Source organism: Triticum urartu, chromosome 3 (genome assembly GCF_003073215.2).
Source record: "Triticum urartu cultivar G1812 chromosome 3, Tu2.1, whole genome shotgun sequence".
Taxonomy (NCBI): domain Eukaryota; kingdom Viridiplantae; phylum Streptophyta; class Magnoliopsida; order Poales; family Poaceae; genus Triticum; species Triticum urartu.
In genome coordinates, this window is record NC_053024.1 from 26,448,089 (window position 1) to 26,456,616 (window position 8,528).

The 8,528-nt window shown below is 47.2% G+C and overlaps 1 pseudogene; it reads right to left on the reverse strand.

The window, feature by feature from the left end:
* Nucleotides 1-5,150: 5,150 nt before the first annotated feature.
* Nucleotides 5,151-7,038, reverse strand: LOC125542510 (annotated as a pseudogene).
* Nucleotides 7,039-8,528: the final 1,490 nt, after the last annotated feature.

The following is an 8,528-nucleotide window of genomic DNA, read 5'->3' on the forward strand; positions in this document are numbered from 1 at the left end:
GGGGGGGGGGGGGGGGGGGGGGGGGGGGGGGGGGGGGGGGGGGGGGCGACGGAGACGAGCCGCTATGGGACGCTGCGCCTGAAACCCTAGCCACGGGAGCGAGCGTGGGAGGCCTCAGGCGACGGATGTGGAGGGATGGGAGGAAGGAGCGGGGCGAGGGGAGGTTGTTGGTCTGCCACACGCCGCCGGGACTCACCGGAATCGGCCGTCGAGAGTGATGGTGGTGGCGAGGAGTCGCGGGGCGAGAGGTCTCGTGGGAAAGGAGACGAGAGGAGACGTGTGAGAGCAGGATGGATCAGTTGATGTGGTTTTTACTCTCGACACAGTAAAATTGACGTGGCATAGGCGAGGCTGCCTCATTGACGCGTATCTTATTGTTTCTAATTCCCCGGAGCCTTGGCTGTGTGCATGTTGTGATGGAGTAGACCCAACTCTGCTGGAATCCTCTTGATGCTTCATTATGAGTTAATAAAAAATACCCTTTGTCAAAAAAAAAACTCTGCTGGAATGGATCAATCATTCTCCTCAGATTTCACAACTCCCAAATCTGAACGTCAATGCTACTAGGTACTGTATTTGGTACGTACCACGGGAAAACATCAGGTGCTCCCGGAGCACTTCTTTCAGCACTACTACTATTTAACTCTGTCTGAAAATGGATATCCTCGGCAATTCAGTCAGTCAGTTAGTCAGTTAGTTTAGTTAGTGATCGTAATCACCACCGTCCATCAGAGTGACAGAGCCTTTCTATTCTGGGAGTGCTACCTACCATTGCCGACTCCTTCCTGCCTGCCAATCTGCTCTGCCAATCTGATTTCTCACACTGCCTGCCCATCTGACTCAGATCCTGGTTGCTGCAGCACAGCACCATTGCCACTTGTGCAGTGCACCAGCATCACCACAAGAACAACTTGTCTGCTGCGTCAGAAACCTCACCAGCTTCCATTTTCTATCTCAACTCAACCCTCCTGGACGCACAAGGTTCATCAGTCCCACCAGCTAGCAAGTAGAGACGCAAGGTAAAGCCATGGCACGGAGTCTACCGATCTGTCCGCGTCTCCGTGAGACCGAATCGGTTGTTAAATGACGGCCAAAGCAGGAACACATGTTCTATGTTGCGAAAGAAAAAACAGGGCAAGAAGTCGTGCCGTTGATGAAAAATGTTTTCCCCACCTTGACTGTTCATGCCTACTACATAGTACTCCCTCCGTCCCAAAACAGGGCAAGAATTTTCGGACGGAGGGAGTAGCGTTTTTGACACTCAATAATATAAGGGCGTTTTTAACATAGATGAATTTCTCCATAAAAGAGAAAACATATATGATGGGTGATACTATATATTATTAAGCTATAAGAAGAAGAAGAATCTGCTGAAGCGCCTCATCCTGTGTGGGTGTGGCACACGCACGCAAACAGTCTGATGAATCCTCCGTCCATTCGCCTGCCTCTTCCTGCACCGCACATGGCATGTCGCCGCACTACTGATTTTGACGACGATGGCGACGGCGAACGGCAGCAGCACCTCTCACCGCGAGCAGTTCCATCAGGCCACAGTGCAGTGCCCCTCTACCTGCCTTGGCTTGGCTTGCAGTTGCAGGAGGAGCCAGCCAAATGCAGATGGCCTGCTTGCCAAGTTGCCTGCCCCATTTCGGCATCATGCATTGCATGCATCCCCTCCCTGGCGAGCCACATCCAACTTTGCTCAATCAGTCATGCCACTTGTTCTTCCCCGATTCGTTGCTGGACGAAATGAGCAAAGGAAATCAGTTTTGTTTCGCCAAACGTCAATCATCCCTCTCTCTTTCTCCTCTGATTTGCTGCTGCTGCTGCTGAAACCAGGCCAGGAACCAGCGAGATGATGCCTAAATCTCTTTCCACAACTTCTTTTGTTCCTGCTAAACTCAACCTGGATCTTTTCAGCAAAAAAAAAACTGAACCTGAATGTCAATGTCACTATTTTTTTTTCGGTCACTTCTTTCAATGCTGCAGTGCTATTTAATGTTGTCTGAGACTGGATGTCCTTGGCAATTCAGTTAGCTAGTTAGAGATCATAATGATCATTGTTCATCAGATTGAGTGAGCTCTTTCTATTCTGGGAATGCTGCTGCCCATCTGTCTACCCTTCCTGATGAGTGATGCGCTCTCCCTCCCTTGTGGCAGATCCTGGTTTGAGTCAAATTTCACCAACTCCTGTTTCTTTTTTTATCTGAATCCTTCCGGGTGCATGCAGAAGGTTCATCGGTCTGACACTGTAACTGTTTCTGTCAGTGGCGGAGCCACCGCCCGGCCAGCCTGGGCAGTTGCCGGTGCTCGCAGCTGCGCTACATGCTACGATGAAGTTATCAAAACAGTGAAAATACTCCTCGCATGGTGGTTTACTCGGGCAGTGGCCAGCTAGGCCAATGGGCTTCCATTTTCTTTCTAGTCAATACTTATATACTGTAATTAATTAATTTAAGCACTAACAGGCTAATGGTCTACGAGTACCCACGTGAGACAAACCTACTTGTCCGGTTTGTTTGCCTAAAAAAAAACTTGTCCGGTTTGTTTGTTTGTTTTTTATTTTAGTAGAGACGAGAAGGAAAGGACCGGTCGATCGCTCCACGTCCTTGTGAACCCCGGTTCGTTTAGTTCCTGTTCAAACGGCGGCATCCTCGATCGATTTTTTTTATAATAACGGGAATATATTAAATATCGCAAAGATTGCAATTACACCCAGCATCTGTACCAACAACATATCGGAACACATCAAAGATGCATACAGCCAAAAACAAAAATATAAAAGAGAGAAATATAAAAACAGACCGGCAACGAGTGGAGACTGGCCTAGGCGCGCGGACACAGGCGGAGGCGGCACCGGAGTGCATCCATCCATCCACCCGAGATTCCTAGGAACGGCTTGCATCATCGGATGTTTGTCCCGTCTTCGTAATTAGGTAAGATTAATATACTTATTTTGGGCCATGGCATGGGGAATTGGTCATTGGGGATGATAACCACTTTATGTGCTCAGTCCATCATGTAGGTTTTTTTAGATAGTTGGTGTTAATTTCAAACTTCAAATTATTAAATTTGAGAGATCCAGCGGTTTTTGGCTTTGAAATGTGAGTGGTGTGCAATTGAAAACATAAGTAGAGCCATAATCACCATCTCATATTGCCACGTGAGAGATCGTTGCAAGCCCTCTATTTTGAATATATTTGCAAACCACAATAATTAATTTATGTGAATTACAAATCCATTTTCTTAATCTTATAGTGTCTTCTAGGACATCTGTGGTAATTTGGATGGTCCGCCGGCAATATGACGAGTTTGGTTACATGCCTGGTTCTATAACTTATGTTGTCAACTCTCAACTTTATTTTTGGGGATGTGGACTTAATCAAGTCTCAGCCAAGTGACAAAACCTCTTAAAAAGAAGAAGATAAATTAAAAGAAAATTCGACACGGATCTGCATGTAAGATCTAACGAATATAACAACGAGACGGAGGGAGTATATATTATATTATCTCACTCTAAAATTACATTTGCATGATTTCTATGGTTATATTTTCACTACATCATTAATGTGGATTTGTGGTTTGAAATTTTGATGCTATTTTATATGTTGTGCATCTGAACACCCGATTTTGGTTTCCAGATTAGACAATTAGCCCCAAATTTGCCCGGGCTTCGCAAAAGTTCTGGCTCCGCCACTGGTTTCTTTTATTTTTGGAGAATTAGTTCCTTATTAAGGCTCTCATCTTCGGGTTCAGAAACAACAGTGTGCTTTTTTCTATTGTGTACAAATGTTTGCTTTTGTTGTCAGTGCAAACGTCAAAAACTAACCGTGGCCGGAATTCATGCCATAGACTTACCGGTTATGGGTCATTGGGTCTGAGAAGTACAGACGCAAGTTAAACTGTTAAAAGTCACCTCAGATTGATTGTCAAGATGAAGAAATGTTCGGCACGGGGTCGACCGGTCTTCCTGCGTCTCCGTGCGGCTGAAGCTGTTGTAAAATGACAGCAAAAGTAAGTAAGTAACAGAAACACATGTTTCATGGTAAGAATATCGTCAACGTAAACCATGCTTTCCACCTTGATTGGTCATGTCTCCATCAATAATTTTGAAAAGAATGCATTGCTACATGATATCAGAAAGAAAAGAATGGTGTACAGGCGACATGGAAAGGCAGCATGCCTGAAGAAATGCTGCTTGGAGCAGCAGCAACCACAACACCACATCCATCCATCACACCCAGAAACTTCTAATGACACACAACAGTCCCTCCTCCATCATGATCATCATCACCAGAGAGCTGAGTGAGTGGTTTTGTGTTTCTGCACTGACCCTTGCAGAAAAGGAGAGGCAGAAAAGCACAAGCACCCAACACACAAGTTGGCCAAAAAAACAAAACGTTTTGTGCCCAAGTGCTGCTCCCTGTTCCATTAACTACTGTTGTCACAGGGAGGGATTTGCCTCATGTCCCTGCATTTTCTTAATGAGGAAGAAGAGAGCCAAAAAGGAGAGAGCGAAAGTTTTTGGAAGAGTTGATGGAAAGCATGAGATGCCAAAGCTAGTGCAAGTCTGACTCATTTCCAATTCCATTGTTCGGTGGATCCAGCGTCATCATCATCATCATCAGTATTAGTAGTATAGATCTATACAAGAGAAGGATTTCCTATTTGTTTAAAGGACTTAATTGCACACAAGCAATGCAAAGGTCAATCCACAAGGCTGGAAATAATTAGAGCTGTAATCAAGGGAAAAGTTGACCAGATGAGCAAGGCAGGTAAATGCTGGATGACTCACTCCAAACTCATTTTGGTTTATCTGGAAAAATTACACTCGCAAACATACAGACGGCGCAAGCACTAAGACAAGCTGTATATATATATGCTTGAATGGATGAATGATAGATCATAGATGTGGATAGGTATGTGTGAGATGCTGCATGAGTAAGGTTTCCAATAACATGAGCTGACCAGAAAGCAGGATCCATGAAGATTGAAAACAAGTCACTTGACAATGTGCATCATCAGTACTGAGCACTAGTATTCCCTGTCTGTCTCAAGATACTACAGCATCAAGTTCTAGACATCCTTTTCCCCTTACATTCTCAGTATCAGTGGCGTAGCCAGCCCAATAAATCAGGGTGGTCCATCAATAGAAATATTTACATAAGTTTATTTATTTTCAAAGAAATATTTTTTACTACACTATATACAAGCTATGGGGAAATTCCAGGGTGGTCCATGGACCACCCTGGCCACCCCCTAGCTACGCCACTGGTATCAACACCAACACTTATGGACTACTACCAAGCATCACCACTCACCAGCATACCTACTCTCTCTGCTATGTTCTGAAAAATCCCCATAATCAATTACTTACTTCAGTAATAATACAGGCAGTGAAACTACAGCAAGGGCCATATTACACTAGACATCTGATGCGCTTGCATCTTCTAATACAGCGTACTCGGTACTCCGGTTCGCGGCCAGCTGATCATGTAGAGGACCACACTGCAGGCCTTGATCTTGCAAACCCTGCCGTAGTTCGGCATCCCGAGAGCTCGGTTCGGCAAACTGAAGGGCGCGCTCGCCGCGCCATGCTGCTTGGTGTCGGCTGGCAGCGAGAACTGCCCCGTTGCCGCGCTGAGCCGGTGCGCTGGACTGGTTGATCATCAATCACTGGGACGGCGAGGGAGGCTGGTCGTCTGTCAGGTGAACTGTGGTGATGTCGTGGATGCTCGACCTCCTTGCCGCCCCTGAGCTGAGCCTGATAAAGTACTTCTGCGCGTGGCTGGCCACCTGCGTCGGCGTCCTCGTCCGCACGAAGTTGCGTGATATGTTCCTCCAATCCCCTTTTCCGTACGTCTTCAGGCCTAAGAGGAACAACCTGGCCAAAGAACAAGGCATGATCAGCTTCAACAACCAGTATGGATCACGAATTCTTACTGCATGGACATCTCATCAATTCCTAGTGAACAATTTATTCAGTTTCGTATAGCAGTTCTTCCATGGTTGAATTATTCTGATGATGTAAATCCTATTGATTGATGGTGAATTCAAGAAAGAAAATTTATATCACTAACTAGTCGTGTGCATGACATAGATGGAGCAGAGCAATCACTCTCACAAGACAGTGAGATCAGAAGAACACTGTGCTCACCTGTGCTCGTCGTCGGTCCACGGAGCCCCCCTCCTCCTCCCCTGTCCCGGCGTCCGCACGCCGTGCCAGTTCCCGCAGCCAACGCCGAACCGCCGTCGGGCCTGGATGGAGACGGCGTGCAGGCGGCGGAAGCCGCCGAAAGAGAGCACGACGTCGCGGAGCAGCTGTTCCGAGAAGCCGAGGTCGGCCCACTCCCTCACGCACGGCGCCTCCCACAGCCTCTCGTCCTGCGCGAGGATCCGCCAGCCCCGGCTCACGCACGCCGCGGCGGCCAGCGTCCGCGGCTCCGCCCGCCGCAGCACCTCGAACATCGCGTCCTCCCCCAGATCCGGCACCTCTCTCGCGTCCCCCGGCGGCGCCGGTGGAGGCTGTGAGGACGAGGATGCCTCAGCCTGGCTCGGGCTCGAGGTCCGCTGCCGCTTCTTGGCTGGCTCGCTGGAGCCGCCACCGGCAGAAGCGGGAGGAGGAGCGCAGGGATCACGGCCAGCCGAGGAATCGGAAGGGCACTTCATGGCGGGGCGCCTGTACACACGACTGTCAGGATCACGATGGATCTGACGAGGAGAGATGGACAAAAATCTGATCTTGACGAGGATAGAGATGATGAAGAGGATAAATTCTTGTAGGATAACAAGACAATTTACTTACTGGAAATTAAAGAACTGAAATACAACAAGATGGCTTTGATTTCTTAGCTTAGCAATGGTACAAGGATAGGCTTTATATAGAGTCTGGTCGATGACATCCCATGAGAAATGGGAAATGTTCAAGCTTTTGCGCCGGTGACACGAGAAACGTGCGATGGGGTGTGATCCTACGATGCAGCCAGCACCTCTCTTCTTAAAAAATATCTCAGCTTACCTAATCCTCTCGCGTCTGTTCCTCACCGCTCATTCTCTTTCTCTCAACTTCATTGCTTTTACCATCAACTTCATTGCTTTCACTAAGGCTTCCGTCCTTGGAAATACCCTTTGGCTCTCCCATGTATATACATCCTATATGGAGTATTTTTTTCCGAGGGTACGTCAATGACGTACCTTAGCTTTATAGAAGAGAGAAAGTTATGTACAAGAGATTACAAAATTTGCTAGTTAGGCATCACAAGTCGACCCTAACCCAGCCTCCATTACACTCCCTCATGCTACTCGACTACTTGGATACTAGTTGTCCTCCAAACGCTCCTGCCGTGGCCCAAGTCCTCAAGTCGCCGAAGATCATGTCCACCGTATCATCCTCATTCTTGCTCTGTCCCGATCCGAAGACCCTCGAGTTCCTCTGTTTCCAAAGAGTCCAGCAGATAAGCATCACGAACGTGTCGAACCCTTTCCGAGTTTGCTTGTGGATTTGTTTCCTAGCTTCCATCCACCATTACACCGACCTAGAATCATTTGCCGGGCAAAGCTCAATCCTCAACCCCATTCTAGCAATGGAACAAAACCACACTTGCCGCGAGTACACGCACTACTGCAAAATATGGTCCACCGTGTCTTCCTCCTGGTCGCATAAGAAGCACCTTCATGTTTGGTCTTGCAACCCATGTCTCGTCCTTTTATCCGATGTCCGCAATCGGTATTGAACTGCTAACCACATGAAGATCTTGCACGCTAGTGGAGCCCAACATTTTCAGATGGCTCCGAATGAGTGAAATCTCACTCCTCCCTCACAAAGCATCTTATAAGCGGATGATGCTGTGTAAACTCCCGACTCGTTCCAAGCCCAAATGGGACGGTCCTCCATATGATCCTCCAATTGCACCTCTAAAATGATCTCCCAAAGCCCGATGAACTGGGTCAAACCTTGTGTGCATAGGTTACCCACTACGTCATTCATCCAAGCATGCATGCCTAGAGCCTCACGTACCAGTCTCCCGTTGACCACCTGCGTGCGAACCATTGCCACTACCAAGGGGGCAATCTCGGAGATTGTTGTGTTGGAAATATGCCCTAGAGGCAATAATAAAGTGGTTATTATTATATTTCCGTGTTCATGATAATTGTCTATTGTTCATGCTATAATTGTATTAACCGGAAACCGTAATACATGTGTGAATACATAGATCGTAATATGCCCCTAGTAAGCCTCTAGTTCACTAGCTCGTTGATCAATAGATGGTCATGGTTTCCTGACCATGGACATTGAATGTCATTGATAACGGGATCACATCATTGAGAGAATGATGTGATGGACAAGACCCAATCCTAAGCGTATCGCAAGATCGTGTAGTTCATTTGCTAAAGCTTTTCTAATGTTAAGTATCATTTCCTTAGACCATGAGATTGTGTAACTCCCGAATACCGTAGGAATACTTTGGGTGTACCAAACGTCACAACGTAACTGGGTGGCTATAAAGGTGCACTACAGGTGTCTCCGA